This window comes from Zootoca vivipara, chromosome 2, assembly GCF_963506605.1.
Source record: "Zootoca vivipara chromosome 2, rZooViv1.1, whole genome shotgun sequence".
In the NCBI taxonomy this organism is placed as follows: domain Eukaryota; kingdom Metazoa; phylum Chordata; class Lepidosauria; order Squamata; family Lacertidae; genus Zootoca; species Zootoca vivipara.
Genome location: NC_083277.1, coordinates 24,866,968 through 24,885,387, shown reverse-complemented (window position 1 = coordinate 24,885,387; position 18,420 = coordinate 24,866,968). Strand labels below are relative to the sequence as shown.

Here is an 18,420-nt window from a genome sequence, read left to right as displayed (position 1 = left end):
TTTAACCCACCGAATCCAAATGCGTTCCATGAAAGAATGTGCTCTTGCATGTTTTTAAGTCCATGTATATAGATATATATATAAAATCTACTCCTACATGAGAATCCTAGTGATCTTTTCATCAAAGACACTGATCAAGGCCAGATGTCCTTAAATTTTAACAGCGCTACAGCATGACTATTCACTGGTGAAAATTCAGCTTTGCTCGGTGATCTATTTTAGCCACTCCAAGACCTGAATTGAAAGAATCGGTCTTATTTGTCTTACTCTGTTGCTCAGCCAGGGGATCATTACGGCATCTTAGCTTGTGGTCACTTTATAAGAGGTCTCTGGGGCTCTGATTAGAGTTATAGAGCAAATTATTTCCAGCACTTTTAATATTTCATAAAGTACTGACAAAAGTGAGGAGCTAAACCATAAAGCCAATTAGTGACATTTTGAGCACTAAGGTAAGAAATGAAATAATTAATTCTTGATTAAAATGAATAAATGTTACTGGGATTTGCTCTTAGCGAAAGCTTTTCTCTTCCCCACCCACAAACGACAAAGGAGTTCATCCTTTAATCTTAACTAACATATCTGTTGTGTCATATTACAGCAGAAGAGATATTTAACACTATAGATCAGGGGTAGGCAACCTAAGGCCCGGATTGAACCTAAGGCTCAATCCGGCCCGCGGACGGTCCGGGAATCAGCGTGTTTTACATGAGTAGAATGTGTCCTTTTATTTAAAATGCATCTCTGGGTTATTTGTGGGACCTGCCTGGTGTTTTTACATGAGTAGAATGTGTGTGTTTATTTAAAATTCATCTCAGGGTTATTTGTGGGGCATAGGAATTTGTTCATTCCCCCCCCCAAAAAATAGTCTGGCCCCCCACAAGGTCTGAGGGACAGTGGACCAGCCCACGGCTGAAAAAGGTTGCTGACCCCTGGCCTATAGATATAGGGGACCTACTGACACTTGAAAGTTGCGTTTTTTATAGTGAAAAAAAGTTTATTTTTAATGTTGTTTCTTTCTTTTGTAAGCCCTTCTGTGTATTCTAGGGGGAGAAAAAACCAGGGGGAAATCGTATTTTTATTTTTATTATTACTTAGCACCATAAAAAGAGAGAGAGAGGGTTTCTGTATAAAGAGAGAGGGAGAGAATGAGAGAAAACGACTGCGAGAAAACGAGTATATTTTTCATAATATTGCAGGATCTCATCTTTAGAATTCACAAGATAACAGTTCCAGAACTCTAAATTCAAAAATCTAGGATAAAAATCAATTCCCAGGTTCTCCAGGTAGGGCTAGGATAGACCCCTACCTGAAGCCCCGAAGAGCTGCTGCCAGTCAGAGCAGACAACACTAAGCTGGGTAGACCAATGCCCTCACTCAGTATGAGGCAGCTTCTTATGCTCCACTGCTTGCTATTTTCTGGGTTTGTGGGACACAGCTACATACGTTGAGTCTCTCTCATTTTTATATAGATTTCAAGAAATTGTATTGAAAGTTGTTGTATTTTTATAATTTTTATGTTTACTGCATTGCACAACTTTTTATATAGATAAATAAATGCACCCTAGTAAATGTCAGGTCGGGAAGTTTGATCGTCCATCTATCAAGACCAGGCTAGCTACAGTAGCACTGGTTGGCAGCTGGGCCCAACAGAACTCCATAGCTGCCAAGTCTCCCGTATTCCCCGGGAAACCCCCGTTTTTCCAGATGTTCCCAGCCGAAAAAACAGATTTTTTTTGTTTTTCCCCGGTTTATTCTGGCGCGACGGCCATTTTGGAACTGGGCGGAGCATGCTCAGAAGCGACTTTTGATGCTGCTCTGCCCAGTTCCAAAATGGCGGCAGCGCGACTTCCGGTCTGCTACTTCCGGTCCAGTCCCTTACCGGTATTTCTCAGGCAGGGACTTGGCAGGTATGCAGAACTCATGTGCATAACTGATGTTATGGCCCAACTGCACTGGATGCTAATTAGTTTTTGGGCCCAATTCAGTGTGCTGGTTTTGACCTATAAAGCCTTAAACGGCTCAGGACCGCAATACCTCAAGGACCGCCTCTCCCCATAGGAACCCACCCGCACTCTGTGATAATCATCTGAGACCCTTCTTAATGTGCCTTCCAAACAAGGTCCGCGTCTTTTTTTGCAGTGAGTGGTTCCCTACTTGTGGAATGCTCTCCCCAGGCTCCTTTGTTACATATCTTTCAGCGGTGGGCAAAAACATTCCTCTTCTCCCAGGCCTTTGGTTAATTAAACAATCTGTGGCCTTTTGAAAACCGGTGGGTGGGTGTTGTTTTTGTTTCTTACTAATGTATCATCATGTTTCTTTATTGTAAACCACCCCACGGTCCTCGGGTGAATGGCGGCATAGAAATTTAATAAATAAAATAAATAATTTCAGAAAAATATAGGCAGTTGATAATAAATAATAATAATAATGAATGATAGCAATTAATTAATTAATTGGTGGAAAGGTTCAAGCAACCAAGAGAATGAATGAATTTATTAATACGGTCGCAGACCAGCATCAACACGCACAATATCACAGATCATAAACATATCAAAAATACAAAGGATACTATGAATATAAGAATGATTTAAATATAAAAATTAAAATTAATTATTAGCGTACCCCCTGTAGTTAACATTTAGGGGTTTGATCATTATGGGATACCACTTGCTTCCTGCGATTGATTGCAGACACACAGAATTTGGCTACATTTAATGTAGTCTTGGGATTCTTGTCCTCTAGCAGTAGTTTTAAACTATGGTGTTCGGATTCTTTCATGGACTTTTGCAAAACAGGTGCAATAATAGTCAAACGTATATCCTCATAAAAACGACAACGTAGTAGTACATGTGAAGCAGTTTCTACTTCCATCGAGCCACAAGGGCAGACCCGAAGCAACCAAGAGGAGCCAGGCTCAAATTCTGCCCACCTAGAAAGCTCAGTGGGCGACTTTTTGGGTCAATGACTCTTTCGGTCTAACCTGCCTTTTAGGGCATTTGTGAGGATAAAATGTGTGGGTGGGTTGGTTGTGAAGAATCATGTCCTGAGCTTCCTGGAGGAAAAGTGGGATATAAAATAAATAGTTTTTAAAAATGTGAGCTGTCTGTATATATTTGGATTTCTGTACAGGGGTTACCTGCTTCCTTCCAGATGTTGATGGAGTACAGTGCCCACCATCCCTGCTGGCAACATCCAGCAACATCTGGAGGGCCACAGGAAGTACTCCATCCCTAAGTTACCACTCGAGCTGCTTCCTTTTTCGTTCGTCTGAAATTTGATTGGTCTAGCCTCCTGGTTCATGGATTAAGATGGTTTCCTGAGTGATGTCACCTTGATTCGAAATATTAATGCCTCTACAGTATATGCAAAAAACGAAATGAAACACCACCCTAGTTTTTGTCTTCTCCTTCCCATTTTTAAAAGGCCCTACTTTTTGGAAAAGCAAAAAGCTAACCGTGATAACTATGTTAACAGCATCACACTTACGTCACCTGAATGTTTACGGGAAGGCTAATGTTTCTTAGGGGGTTAAGTGCACCTTGTCATCATTTAGTTTCATCTGCACAGCAATAAGTGGAGCACACACTTAGATCTTAAAGCCAGGGCATATGTTGCTGATGGAGTTACATGCCTCTCAATTCCCTGTTGCGTCTCTGTAGTTGGCAACATGCATGATTTGAACAGAGTTTTCCCCCTCTCTGAGAGGGCCCAGTGTGGGTGGGTGAAGCCAGTCCACAGCCTGAGAAAACGTTTTTGGTTTGCAGGGCTGACCGGTCAGCGCAAAGGGGCAGCTGAACACAGAACGAAATATTTCTGTTTCTAGCCTTGGTGGCGCCGGACAAGCCCTCCCCCTGCCTGCTTTTGGTGCAGACTTCCAAGTAGGATGATGTTGATAAATGAGCAATTCCCCTTTTCTTCAGGAAGGAGCGAGATTAACGCAACACCCTGCTTTTAAGTATATTTCCAGCTTCAAAATACGACATGGCCAGATGCTAAGGCTACAGGGTAGCTTTGGTTACATTTGGCAACCTTAGTTTGCATTACTTAGCAATCCTTTTTTCTTTGCATTCTCGCTCACCCCACCAACTCAAGTTGCATCCCCACAACATGTTGGGATATTTCCCCCTCCGTAGCTGATGCCATCCCTCCTCACGGCATTGTGTGTGTTTCCTTCGGCAACAGGTATCCAGGTAACTAGCCATGTCCCAGTGTTGTTCGTGAGTCAGCTGACTGAAGTACTTTGGTTATTCAGTGACCAGGGAAAGCACTTCAGAAATTAGTTGTCACATTCTTTTTTCTGAAGTCAACTCTTGATGCTTGCCTTTCTGTCCTGATCCCTTTTGAAACTGCACACCATTCCTGGACTTCTGGAGACATAGGCTACTTTTCTCATTTACAGGTAAATCTAGTGCACACTGGGATACACACACACACACACACACGTAAAGGTAAAGGACCCCTGGACGGTTAAGTCCAGTCAAAGGCGACGATGGGGTTGCGGCGCTCATCTCGCTTTCAGGCCGAGGGAGCTGGCGTTTGTCCGCAGACAGCTTTCTGTGTCATGTGGCCAGCATGATTAAACTGCTTCTGGCACAACAGGACACTGTGACGGAAACCAGAGCGCATGGAAACGCTGTTTACCTTCCCACCACAGTGGTACCTATTTATCTTCTTGCACTGGTGTGCTTTCAAACTGCTAGGTTTGCAGGAGCTGGGACAGAGCAGCGGGAGCTCACTCTGTTGTGGGGATTCGAACCGCCGACCTTCTGATCTTCAATCCCAAGAGGCACAGTGGTTTAGACCACAGCACACATACCAACACACACACATATATACAAGAGAGGCCATTGTGTATTTGTGAAAAGTTTATATATATATATATATATATATATATATATATATATATATATATATATATATAAGCTATTGTTTAAAAACAGTTATTAAGCACCAGTGCTGATAAAGTTTGATTAATCCAGGGGCCAGGATTGTGCCAATTTTTATATTGCACTACATGCAGGGGCATAGTGTGTGTGTGTGTGCCAGGTGGGCCCTGGCCCTGGGTGCACAATTTTTGAGGGGTTGTGAACTCGGCGCCTCCACGCAGTGTGGCCTGACTTGGTTCTCCTATCTGCCCGTCAAGGGCCGTGTTGGCCTGCTGGGCTTCCCCCTGCATGGGCAGGCAAGTGGCTCAGCATGGCCCTGCTTTGCTTTTCCGGTAGGGATGAGGTTACTCCAGCGGCGTAGCTGGTAAGAGCTGGGCTAGGACCACCTACCTGACATGTCCACGCCCCCCCCCCCCCGGGTGCATGCACACACACACCATCCCGGGCGTCAGCAACTGATGCTACACCACTGAGAACATGCCACAGCACAATCCTCATCCCATTTAAGCTGGAGATGCACTTGTGTAACTCCTTCAACCTCAGGTGGCAGAACTTGCTCTGGTTTCCCGTGATTAGAATTGCCCTGCCTATCTTTTAAGTGCCATGAAATTCTGTGGGCTCCACCAGACAACGTATGTATGTATGTATGCATGCATGTAGCATTCATCCCTGATTTGCTCACAGTTTTTACATGGAGGTTAGACCATATTGGTTGTTACTGAGTATTCATTCTGATCTGTTTGTGGGGCAAACTGTATTCATTCTGATTGGTTATTTGAGAATGAGCCTTCATCCTGCATTCTTTCTGATTTGCTTGTAGAGGATTTATGTCAGGCATCCCCAAACTTCGGCCCTCCAGATGTTTTGGACTACAATTCCCACCATCCCTGACCACTGGTCCTCTTAGCTAGGGATCATGGGAGTTGTAGGCCAAAACATCTGGAGGGCCGCAGTTTGGGGATGCCTGATTTATGTCTTCCCATTTATGTCTTCCCATTAAAGCGTTCATTCACAGCCCACCTTGGAATGGATTTCCCTATCAGTTTCCTTACCGCAAAAAGTCTAGCTTGTTGCACTAGGCTAGGGTGACAGAATATTTTAACCCAGTGGAATTGCATACGTCTAATTTTACAGAAGGTTCTTGAATCCTTCATGCAAAATAGTAACTGTATAGACCAGAGCTGTCCAACTTCCAAGAGACTACGATCTACTCCCACTATTTAAAAAATGGCAATGTGATCTACCCATTGGATTGACCAGAGTTGTTGAGCTTTTGGGGAGGAAGCACCATATCACAGTTGTTGAGCTTTTTTTGGAGAGGATGAACCAATTTTCTTCTTCTTCTTTGGTGGGAGGTGGGGGGGGGTCAGGATCCCGTGATCGACCAGGGACATCCCGCAATCAACCTGCTGGACATCCCTGGTCTAGACTTTAGGGGCACGCTGTGTGTGTGTATTGCTCCTGGGGTGCATCTCTAGCCAACAACCCGATGCCAATGTGCTTGTACTCTTTTAAGGGATATTAGGTAGGTCTGTTGAGGTTTATGGCGCAGCATCAGCTAGGGCCATATTGCAGCACACACTTGAAAAATTATAGAGGCCATAGCTCAGTGGCAAAGTTTATGCATTTCATACAGAAGGTCCCGGGTTCGGCTCCTGGCATCTTCTGTTAAAAAGAGCAGTGATTGGAAAAAATATGTTTCTGAGAACTTAGAAAGCAGCCATCAGTCATAGTGGACAATACAACACTAGAGAGACCAATGATAGGTACAGGATTTCTTTCAGTAGCACCTTAAAGACCAACTAAGTTTTTATTTTGGTATGAGCTTTCGTGTGCATGCACACTTCGTCAGATACACTGAAACAGAAGCAACCAGACCCTTATGTATATTCAGAGGGTGGGGGTGATGGGAATGGGTGATGGGCTGATAGGAGTGGTAAACCTGTTGATGACTGTTAACGACTGTTAATGACTGCAATTGGTCTTGCGGGGGAGGGGATCAAGGGCTGAGGTGCTAAGGAAAGCTTGATCATGTATAATGAGATAAGAATCCTGTGTCTCTGTTCATTCCAGGTGGCTCCATGGTTTTAAGCTTGCTAATGAGTTGCAATTTTGTTTCAACTCAGACCAACACGGCTACCTACCTGTAACTAGGATTTCTTTGTTTGTTTGTTTGTTTACCACTAAATAAAATAAACTTTGTCATGGTCCATTCACAAAATGAATTCAGTGGGAGGATTTAAATTGATGGAACCTCTATTGAAGGCACAACTGTGTGGAATAGTCCTAAAGGAACACAGGATTCTTCATTCTGCTGACCTTGTATCACACTACTTCTCTGCTCACTTTTTAACCTACCATCTATGAGCACAAAGGTATTGCTTCATAGGCATCATTGCCCCATAGCATGGTGCCCTGCTGCCATAAGAAGGTGTAAGAATGAGTGCAGTTCAAGCATAGCATCACTTTGTGAGCAATATGAATGCTTTATCACTGTGAAGCGCCTGAAATGTTTTGCTGACCATCTTCCTCCTATTACATCGTGGGTTAAATCAACGAGGCGATTCTCGTACAATATGTTTGCGGGAGGGGAATGTTTTTGAAAGACCAGTCGCCTTTTTAAGGGCCTGAGAATTGAGTGTATCAGCAAAGCTAGAAAAAAGAAAAACAAAAAAAGCACCCCAGTATTGTTATCCATAATAAATATGGGACATGCAACCTGTTACAAACAGCCCAGCCTTTGTTTGCTGGCTGACCTTTCATGCCGCCTGCGAAAGGATAACAGCGTCTATTTCCCAAGGTGATATTTGTGTGCTGAATCAAAGATCTACAAACTTTCATCGGTTGGGTTCAGGGACGGAGGGTGATCAAGGGAGGGCAGGTTTTATTACTTGTCTCACCGAGCCTCCTTTTTATGTAGGCACCTTGACCGCTGGTCCTCTTTAGACAACCAGCTGCTTTTGAAACATGCAAGACCATATTTCCCAGTGTGTTTAGCTGATGGGCTGGGTCATGTGTGGCCATCAGCTAAACACACAGGGTGAAGCAGGGGTTGGGGTGGTAGAGATTTGAGCCATCCATTGTGCCGATTAAGATGAGTTGAAGCTGGCGGTGGAGGGTGGGTAGGAAACATTGTTCAGTTCGCTTGACCCAGTTTGCGCAACACTTTGCTATGCATACCTGAAAGCATTTTTGGCCTTCATCCTTCGAGCTTCAGAAGAACTGCCTTTAAAATTACTTTTTAAGTCGCGAGGATTTTATATAGCATGCTTTTTCATTCAGAGATCCTGCTTTTGTCTAATGTATGGAAATGGCTGAAGTGCTGAAGCTGTTGGACCTTGAAGCTCACCCCTTATTTTTCAAAGCGAACAAAATGGAAGGGGTGTGTGTGAAGTGGATTTTGCAAAATGAAGCACCCCCCCAATATATATATATATATATATATATATATATATATATTCCTTCCAGAGGAAAATCGGGCCTCTGCATCTTAAGTTGTTCTGAACATTATTTCCCATGACGCATCTCACTCTGGCCCCAGACCAGCTGAAATTAAATCCAAGAAGTTTCATTTCGGTGGAAATCTTTCACAGGGAGGTAATCCCCTTTTTGTTCGCTGTTTTAATAATAATCAGCCTGAAACCCAAAGCACAGTCTTGGGGAAATCTGTTTACATATCCTAGGCGTATCCACACAAGAAGCAGCAGAGTGTTTTGTTGGCAACTCTTTTTTGGGTCACTGTGGCCTCTTGCTGGAAGTTTATAGTCCTGACCAGACGGTTCAATTTAAAACTTTTAAGTCCCTTGGGTTCTACCCAAAACTGCATGCTTAAAATCAAATCTCTGTAGCAGGCTTTCAGGTAAAAACTAATGCATGTGTGGGAAAATAAACTTAAATGCTACTTTGGGTTATCCAAGTCTCTTCCCACAATGCTTGTATTTATTAAAGATATGACTAAGAAATCTGTGAAAATATTTTGTTTTGTATAGTATTTATCAGTCCCTCTGTTAGATGCAAAGGCAATGGGGTATGGGAACGATTGAGGTTTCTCCCCATTTTCTGAAGAATGGCATCTGTCTGTCTCGGGAGACAATGGCATACCTGCCAAGTGTCCCGGGAAAAATGGGACATCCTGGTTTTTTTTGCATGAGATCACATGAGGATGGGTCCATACCTTTTTAGGCTATATTCATGATATGAATTTTTTTGGGGGAAATGTTAGGGCCAAGCTATTAGTTCTGCCACCTTTTGATATGGGCATCCCCATCGTTTAGTGAAGACTTTGTTTGTTTGTTTTATTGTCCTAGCAGAGAAGGTCAAGTCCCAGGTTATGGAAACAGGTGGCTCAGCTATTCTAAGTGGCTAAAGCACAAGCCTAGCAGCTAAACTCAGCATGAACCTGATGCAGAAAGTCAGTTCCCATGATCAGACACCAGTGGTCTCAATGTCCCTGATTCTCTGTCCTCCCAGCCTCCTCCTCCTCCTCCTCCTCCTCCTCCTCCTCCTCCTCCTCCTCCTCCTCCTCCTCCTCCTTCTTCTTCTTCTTCTTCTTCTTCTTCTTCTTCTTCTTCTTCTTCTTCTTCTTCTTCTTCTTCTTTCTTTGGCGATCACTCGTAGCCGAGTAAGATTGTCTTCCATAAACACGATTTTAACAATGGGTCCGTAAGTGACTGTGGAGGCCAATTCTGGATCCACACGTCCTTCCACAGTGGGGACATTGGTTTCTGGGTGGGAGTTGATCACGGTGTGGATTTGCCAAGCGTGCCTTCCTCTTAGCACGTTTCTCCCTTGCATCCTGAGATCGAGTTTCTTCAAAGCCCATGACACCTTTGGTAAAGGCTGTTCTATCCCTGGACCATTGTACTTCCACAGGGAAAAGAATACCTGGCAGGAGAAACAGAAGACCTGGCACGAAGGCAATGAAGTGCATGTGTGCCAAAGTATGCTGCCTTTTGTGGCTGAGGGTTGTGCAAGCACCCGTCTGCCTGCAGTCCAACCACAGAGAACATGCACATAGAGCAGCGTAGAAACAGACACTCTATCTGCCAGACTTGTTGGTCGCTCCCTGCTCTTCCATTTCCCTTTGCGATTGTAGCTTGGAGGTTATCATTATCATTTTAATTCATCATCTGCCCTTCACCCTAAGGTCCCAGGGTGGGTTACAGCCATTTGAAATGGAACACTAAAAACGGTTTTTGAAAAACACAGTGACAAGCAATGCCGTCATTAAAAATTGGGTGGGTCCTGCAAATCTCGGGTATCAAAGGCGAGGGTTTGGAGGTTCGTATTCAGCATTCACCAAAAATGCATAAGTGTACAGGCAACAACTGACTAACGCCCCCCGAAAGATGTGTTATCACACACATGTGCACAGCGCCAAGTCCAAGAGACCGGAAGCATCACAAAAAACTTCACATAAAGGGCAGGGACAGGGTGGGACATGTTCTGCCAATATGCGCTGTGGCCGGGAATGGAACCTCTCTGCAAAATGTTCATCATCTGTATAATGAACATGCCAGACACACCTACCGTGTTTCTCATATTATAAGTCATGTCTTATGTCCCTGCTTATATTAATTTTTTCCTGAAAAAAACACAGCATGGCTTATTTTCAAGGGATGTCTTATTTTTTAATTAAGTACCGGTACCGGTATCTGTACAGACCACAGACCTGCTCCCACCGGGTCTTCGCGCGCGGCAGGCAGAGGCTGCAGCCGGGTCCTGGGGCTGCGCGCGCGGCAGGCAGAGGCTGCAGCCGGGTCCCGGGTGTCCGCGCGCAAAGGCTGCAGCCGGGTCCTGGGGCTGCGCGCTGAGGCTACAGCCAGGTCCCGGGTGTCCGCGCGCGGTGCGCAAAGGCTACAGCCGGGTTCTGGGGCTGCACGCGCTGCGCGCTGAGGCTGCAGCCAGGTCTCGGGGGTTAACGCAGCAGCAGCAACCCTTCCTTGCCACAGACCTTCTTCCACCACCCGGTACGGCTTATTTTCGAGGTATGCCTTATATTTTTCCACCTCAGGAAAATCCTGCCATGCCTTATTTTGTAGGGATGCCTTAAAATATGCGAAACACGGTACGTGCCACATCTTAGGGGCGGCTTTCTCCCAGTTGTTGTCCTCCCCCAAGTGGCAGAGCTACCAAGAGGGTTTCCACTTCTGAAGATTTGTCAGGAAGGAGGTGGTGTCTAGGATATTGGGGGCCTAAGTCAAACACTAACTTGACATACCATCCAACCTTTTCAGACCCAAAACTGAAATACATCTTCCGGGCTGCTTTTCTTGGGGCAAGAGCACAGAGTGAGAGTGTAGTACTCAAAATGGTGGCTGTGATCTTGCACACAAAAAAACACCATGTCCCTTTTTTCCAGGGCACTTGGCAGCTATGGCTTGAGCACAGGCATCCCCAAACTGCAGCCCTCCAGATGTTTTGGCCTACAACTCCCATGATCCCTAGCTAACAGGACCAGTGGTCAGGGATGATGGGAATTGTAGTCCAAAACATCTGGAGGGCCGAAGTTTGGGGATGCCTGCTTGAGCACCTTGAATTGGGCCTGGGAACAAACCGGCAACCAATGCAATAGTTTTAAATCTGGCAATATGTGATCCAAATGGAACTCGGCCAGCAATTTTGGAAGAACTGAAGTTCCCAAGTCATCTTCAAGGGCAGCCCCGCATTGGAATGTCATGGCCAAGTCATCTGTGCCCTAGAGGGGCCACAGCTGGCAAAGCAGCCACAGCTGGAAAAAGCCATTCCTAGCCACCAAGGCCACCTGAGCCTCCAATAAAAGGGTTGAATCCAGGAGCACCCCCAGGTTACGGAAGCAGAACCCTGTCCAGGAGAAACAATTTCCCAGATGTGAGAAATTGGTGCACATACCATATTGGTCTACCTATGTCGTAGGGCTTTCTTCCTATCCCAAATAGCAGCTGTGGAGGGGGATTCCAACAATGTGTGCAGAGCGGAGGGATGGGTTAATGCCCCTCCCCACATGCCATGGTTTGAATTCCCACCCACCCACTCCCACCAACTATCCATGAGAGAAAAAGCAATTACAGTGGTACCTCTACTTACGAAATTAATGCGTTCTGAACGCACATTCGTATGTCGGAAAAATTTGTAAGTCGAATCCCATAGGAATGCATTGAGAGAGAAAATTTGTAAGTAGAAGCAGCCCTATCTAAAAATTCGTAAGTAGAAAAAATCCTATCTAAACCGTATCCAAGATGGCGGACGAAGCTCCATTCGTAAGTAGAAACATTCGTACGTAGAGTTATTCGTAAGTAGAGGTACCACTGTACTAAGCACCAAACTATACCAAATATCAGATTTAGCAAGGCCTTTAGATCTGCCTCTTAACAATGGACAATGTGGTTTACATTTAAGAGTACAGTGGTACCTCTGGTTAAGAACTTAATTCGTTCTGGAGGTCCGTTCTTAACCTGAAACTGTTCTTAACCCATAGCTGCCAAGTTATCCCTTTTTTACAGGGATTTTCCCTTATGCTGAATAGGCTTCCTCGCGAGAAAAGGGAAAACTTGGCAGCTATGTCTTAACCTGAGGTACCGCTTTAGCTAATGGGGCCTCCCGCTGCCGCCACACGATTTCTGTTCTCATCCTGAAGCAAAGTTCTTAACCCGAGGTACTATTTCTGGGTTAGCGGAATCTGTAACCTGAAGCGTCTGTAACCCGAGGTACCACTGAACTAATTTGTGACATTCCTTTGAGAAAGTGGCCCTAGCAGCTAACTTAAGAATTCTAAGCATTCTCTCCCAACTCAGTATCACATTTTTTCTAGTGCAAAATTTTGAAAGTGACCACAACTCATGAGTGAAAATCCAATTGGTTCTCAAAGCTAATGTAATTAATTTTCCATTGAAGAAGCTGCCTTTCACCAATGCCTAGAGTAAGTTCTATAATCAGAAAATTGGTGACTAATTGTACCAGTTAGCTATATTAAAGGAACCCATGTTTGGTGGTGTCCATAAAATTCATATAAATTGTGTTAAGTCTCAAACTGGTGAAGGGACAGAGAGAGAGAGAGAGAGAGAGAGAGAGAGAGAGAGAGAGAGAGAGAGAGAGAGAGGAGGGAACACTAACATGAGTCTGCCTAAGGATTTCAGCTTTTTGTTCCCAGCTTTAGGCCTATCATTATTACTCATGTCTTGCTATAAATTGCTTTTCCACATGCAGTAGAAATTCTCAGCTGGTTTTCATATATTGTATTTCACCAATTAGTATATTTTGGATACTGTATTGGAACTTTTCAACAAGGACACTATTCAAAATTCAGTTGTTGCTTTATTCTCCAAGTTACTGGTATATGATATGGGAAGACATGTTTTACAACAGTTTAATAGATGGATTTATTTTTAGGCTTCGTTCAGATAGAACAGTATTATTTTTCTTTCATACTGGGAAATGTTAATGCCCTATTTTTGTTCCTTCAAATAATATCAGCCAAAAATGAAATATTTTCCTTTCTCTGGTGCCAGTTAAAATGGATTCCCAATCTGTAAAGAGCACCTGGCTAGCCTAGTGGTATACATAATGTACTTAAGAACACTCAAGGTATTACTTAAAGCTGTGTATGGTGGTGTCCCCAGAGGGACTGTTAGCTATAATTGCATTATTTTCCAAAGATTTAGGAAAGTATGAGTTCGTGACAGATGGAGAAATATGAAATGATGGCACTGTTTGTTCAGCATTAAGTATCTTTCTCTTCACAGAGTATGGTGATAGCTTAGAGAATAGTGGATCTTAAGATATAAAAGTTTTTTTAAAAAGTAACCCTGATTTGGACAAATATTAGGGGTGTGTATCAACTGTGTGTGTCTTCCAAAGCAACTACTCTATTACAAGCTTAAGGATGGAAAGTGTAATACTGGTGGGCAATGTTGTGACGTGGGGTTTGTGATTTCAGCTCTCTTGACATAATATGCTGGAGACAGTTCTCTAGTAACAGTTCTTTATTAAAGTGAACAAGACTGACTCTGAGGGCAGGAAGGTTACATTTATAGGGACAGGGAACTAGCTAGAAAGGGATACATTTTGGAGGGAACAATATCAAGCAATCACAGTGCTGCCTTTTGGAGGGAACCAATAAGACAGAGGATCCAAATAAAGCAGCTTAAATGAACCAATAGTAGCTGTACCCTCTGGAACCAAAAGGCAGTTACTTTATCCTAATGCAAATACAGACAATAATAATACAGAGATAAAATCCTTTGACTCAATACACAACAGGCAACAAAAGAGATTTCAAGACGCTCCCACGGCAAATGGAATATAAACACTGACAATTGGGAAACACTGGCCTGCGAGTGCTCCAATGGGAGAATAGCCTCTACTAAAGGCATCGTGGATTTTGAAGAAGCACAAATTCAGGATGAAAGGGAGAAACGAGCTAAGAGGAAGGCACGTTGGGCAAATCCTCACCGTGATCAGCTCCCACCCAGAAACCTATATATCCCCACCATGGAAGGATGCGCGGATCCAGAATTGGCCTCCACAGTCCTTTACGGACACAACGCTAAACCTGTGTTCATGGAAGACAATCTTACTTGGGCGCCAGTGATCGCTGAGAGAGAGAGAGAGAGAGAGAGAGAGAGAGAGAGAGAGAGCTCACCAAATAACGAGGTGCAACCAAGTAGGCTCTCAGATTACTCCATTAACAAGGCATATCAGAGCAGATCAGTGAGTTTCCAGCCATTCTTTACTTCCCCCCACCAAAAAAAGGGGGGGGTTAATGGATTTTTGTCACAATAGCAGAGACTTTAAACTAGGCTTGAGAACCAGACAGCGCTCTAAACAGAAGACTGCCCTCTTATAGGCTTTCAAACAGAGGAGGGTCCGCTGTAAATGAGGACACATTCTAGGTGCGTGAGGCAATGTAGAGGGTTGCAGAAATTTGCACTTTATGCAGGAGGTCTGTGTGTCCTGGCTCTTTTGCAGTTCCCGCAAAGCAGAATAGGAGTTAGGGGTTGTGTGTGGAGAGGGGGGAGCGAGCCCTGAGGACACTTTTACAGGTAGAAGTGTGTGTGTGTGTGTTGGCTTAACAGGCATAAGGTGGCGAACAAACAGCATGAAGAGAGGCAGCAGGAGTAACAAGAGCAGGTGCCGCTAGCATCCCTTTCCAAGCAGGATTTGAAGCTGCTTGACTGCAGGCTGTGATTCAGTTCATGCCCGTGCTGTTAGCGACGCTGTTACTAAGGAGTTTCAGCAGGTCCTCTCTTTCCACCCGGCTCACATACACACATACACAGGCACATTCACCCCCCCCCCCAAGGTGCCATCATTCTTCTGCACAGATAGCTGGGAATAAAGAGAGAGGAGATAAGGGGCGGAGGGAGCATGTCTGCTGCGTGTGCCTCATGCTCACCAATGGAGAAATCGCATTTCTGCGTGAGGCCCAGGGATGTCTGACAGAATTTGATGGTTCCTGGGAGAAGCGACGCCTTTATCTTGCCTGGGATCTCTTTTTTCGCCTGTGGAACGGGCAGTGGGTTGCTCTGTCGAGAGGTACGGAGCCACCGGTGAGAAGAATAGAAGCTCCGGGCTTATGCGGAGTCTGGCAGGGGACAGGGAGAGACAGAGACACAATTGCAGTGCAAGAGAGAGAAGGGTTTTTTTTTTTAATATCAGAAATGACCAGAGTATGCCATAAAGACACACTCTGAGTTAGCATCTCAAGTGCAGCTGATGTCTCTTGCTGCTTCCTAAATGATAGGCAGGTAGGTCACGAGGCTTTTTAAATTTATTTTATTTCATTCTTTACTCTTCAGCCCCCGAGCAATCCAAGATTCACCGACCCCTAGTCTTGGACACCAAAGGATTTGAAAACAAACACACTAGCACCATGTGGAGCAGATTGGGAGCTGTTTGCTGTACACAGTGGTACCATTAGGCTTGTATGGATGCAAGCTATTTTATTTTTAAACAAGTACATTAGGAAGCGTTAAAGATCTCATTAGCGTGCCAATCACAACTCCCCCACTGTTCAAAAACATTTAAATGTTTGGGAGCTGCCTGTGAATGCCTAATGGAGACTGGTAATTAAGCAAGATTTGCACCAAGCAACCAATTGGTTTCTCTATTTTAATTTCTTATTTTGAGGCTGCTTGGAGCAAATAAAATAAGAAATGCACGGATAGGCAGTCTCTGTACTCCTGCACTGTGAGTATTATCTCACTTCTAGCTGTCTGCACCTACCCTTCCCCCCCCCAAATTATACGACTATGTACTTCGTGACTAGAGCCTCTCTAGTATGGCCGCATTCACCCCATACATTTAAAGCAGGGGCCAGCAAACTTTTTCAGCAGGGGTCCGGTCTACTGTCCCTCATACCTTGTGGGGGGCCGGACTGTATTTTGAAAAAAAATATATGAATGAATTCCTATGCCCCACAAATAATCCAGAAATGCATTTTAAATAAAAGGACACATTCTACTCATGTAAAAACATGCTGATTCCTGGACCGTCCGCAGGCTGGATTTAGAAGGCGATTGGGCCGCATCCGGCCCCCGGGCCTTAGTTTGGGGACCCCTGATTTAAAGCATCAGGGTTCCACTTAATAAACAGTTGTGACTTCCTCCAAATAATCCTGGGAATTTTAGTTTGTTAAGGGTGCCAAGAGTTGTTAAGAGACCCCTATTCCCTCACAGAGCTACAATTCCCAGAGTCTCCCGTGAAGAAGGATGGGTTGTTGAACCACTCTGAATTGTAGCTCATGTGATTTAAAGGTACGATGTGTGCATAGCCATCCATTCCTCATTGTTGAAGAAAGATTCAAGTCCCAATCGGCCATTACATGGAATGGAAGGGAGGGGGGCGCCATTTTGTCTTTCATCTCAGGCAGCGTAACATGTTGCGCAAGGCCCAGCAGGGAGAACACGGTTTCTCCATTTCTATTTCTGCAACCAAGGGGAAGAGGTCAGTCAGTGCAATCCTGTGCGTGTTTACTCGGAAGTAAGTTGCAGCGTGTCTTGCAGCAGGGTGTTGTTTCAGATTGCAGCCTGAATCCCACAAAATAACCAAGGAACTACTACTAAAAAAGCAAAGCCAACCCCTCCTGTCTAGAAAAAAATAATCCATGTACACAAACATCCCATTTAAAAAGAACTCTGTGGTATGTTTAGTCCTTGTGTTTTTTGGGGGCGATGTTTCTTTTTACAATAACAACTATGCTTTCACATCCACTGCTACATGAAAAAAAATGATCAAACGACAAGAGTGGCTTTGCATGAAACAGCCAACCGCAGCAGCACTCTGAGGCAATGTCTATCAAGATAAAAAAAATAAGAAGCATTCCTCCCTCCAATCTTGATCTCTCTTCCCCCTACAACCACTTGTAATGTTTACATTGGGTGCCAGAGGCCCTTATGCATTTTGCATAAACTATGTACATAATAGTGTCTGAGTTCTCTCTCTTTTTTTTTTACACAACCCAAATATACTGAAGGTTTTGCTTAGCCTGCTGGGCTTAAGGTGTAGAATAAAGCAGTTTATTATCGAAAGGATATCTGCCGAGGGAGTACAAGAGTAGGGATCAGCCTTGTGAGCAGATGGGGAGAGTGCATGTTTTAATAAAGGGCTCTGAAAACACCTTCCTGTCAGCAAGAGAGCTGGAAGATGAGGATCCTGCCTCGTCCCAAAAGATTGCAGTGGCGCAGGTATAGAATTCCTATAAATGCCTCGATGCAGCTTAGGGTTCCTGGTGTTGGGGCAAGGTGGTGTGGTTGGGCAGGAATTGCGGACAGAAAGGGTTATAGCTCTGGGGCGGAAGCGGCCGGTATTTAATTGATTAATTTAGTGATATTTATGGCATTTCCTCACCTTTCCTTCAGAGGAGACCAGGGGAGTGTGTCCAGTTTGAATCCAGGTATCTCAGGCCCTTAGTCTTGACCAGACATCCCCAGACTTTGGCCCTCCAGATGTTTTGGACTACAATTCCCATCATCCCTGACCACTGGTCCTCTTAGCTAGGAATCATGGGAGTTGTAGGCCAAAACATCTGGAGGGCCGCAGTTTGGGGATGCCTGGTCTTGACACTCTAACCCAGGCATGTCAAACCTGCGGCCCTCCAGATGTTTTGGACTACAATTCCCATCTTCCCCAACCACTGGTCCTGCTAGCTAGGGATCATGGGAGTTGTAGGCCAAAACATCTGGAGGGCCGCAGGTTTGACATGCCTGCTCTAACCATTTGCACCCCAGTGGCTGCCAACGTTACCATCAACTGACCCATCTTATATGCATTCAGTGATTTACTTCTCTCCAGCTTGCCTCTTGGATTCAGCAGAAATGTTTTCCACATTTCTGCTGAACACTAGAGCCTAGGCTTACAGCTTAAAGTGAGAAAACAGGGCGGAGGCTCTGCAGACGTTACAAAAAGCCTACATGGAAAACATCTGGTTGCAGGAAATTGTGCCGCTGTCAAATGTAGATCGTTACCATGAAATGATCCTCTGTGTGTGTGTGTGTGCATGTGCGTGTGTGCGTGCGCACACGGGGAGGCTGTGACCTCAGTGTATGTACATGGCAGA

General features: G+C 44.6%; 1 protein-coding gene across 1 annotated transcript in view; it reads left to right on the top strand.

Annotated features, from left to right (window-relative positions):
* Positions 1–4,221: 4,221 nt before the first annotated feature.
* Positions 4,222–18,420, top strand: part of PRICKLE2 (prickle planar cell polarity protein 2) — a 197,413-nt gene continuing 183,214 nt past the window's right edge. Inside the window, exon 1 of the mRNA XM_060271301.1 lies at positions 4,222–4,399. The gene's annotated coding sequence lies outside the window, so the exon portion shown is untranslated. The remainder of the gene's footprint in view (positions 4,400–18,420) is intronic.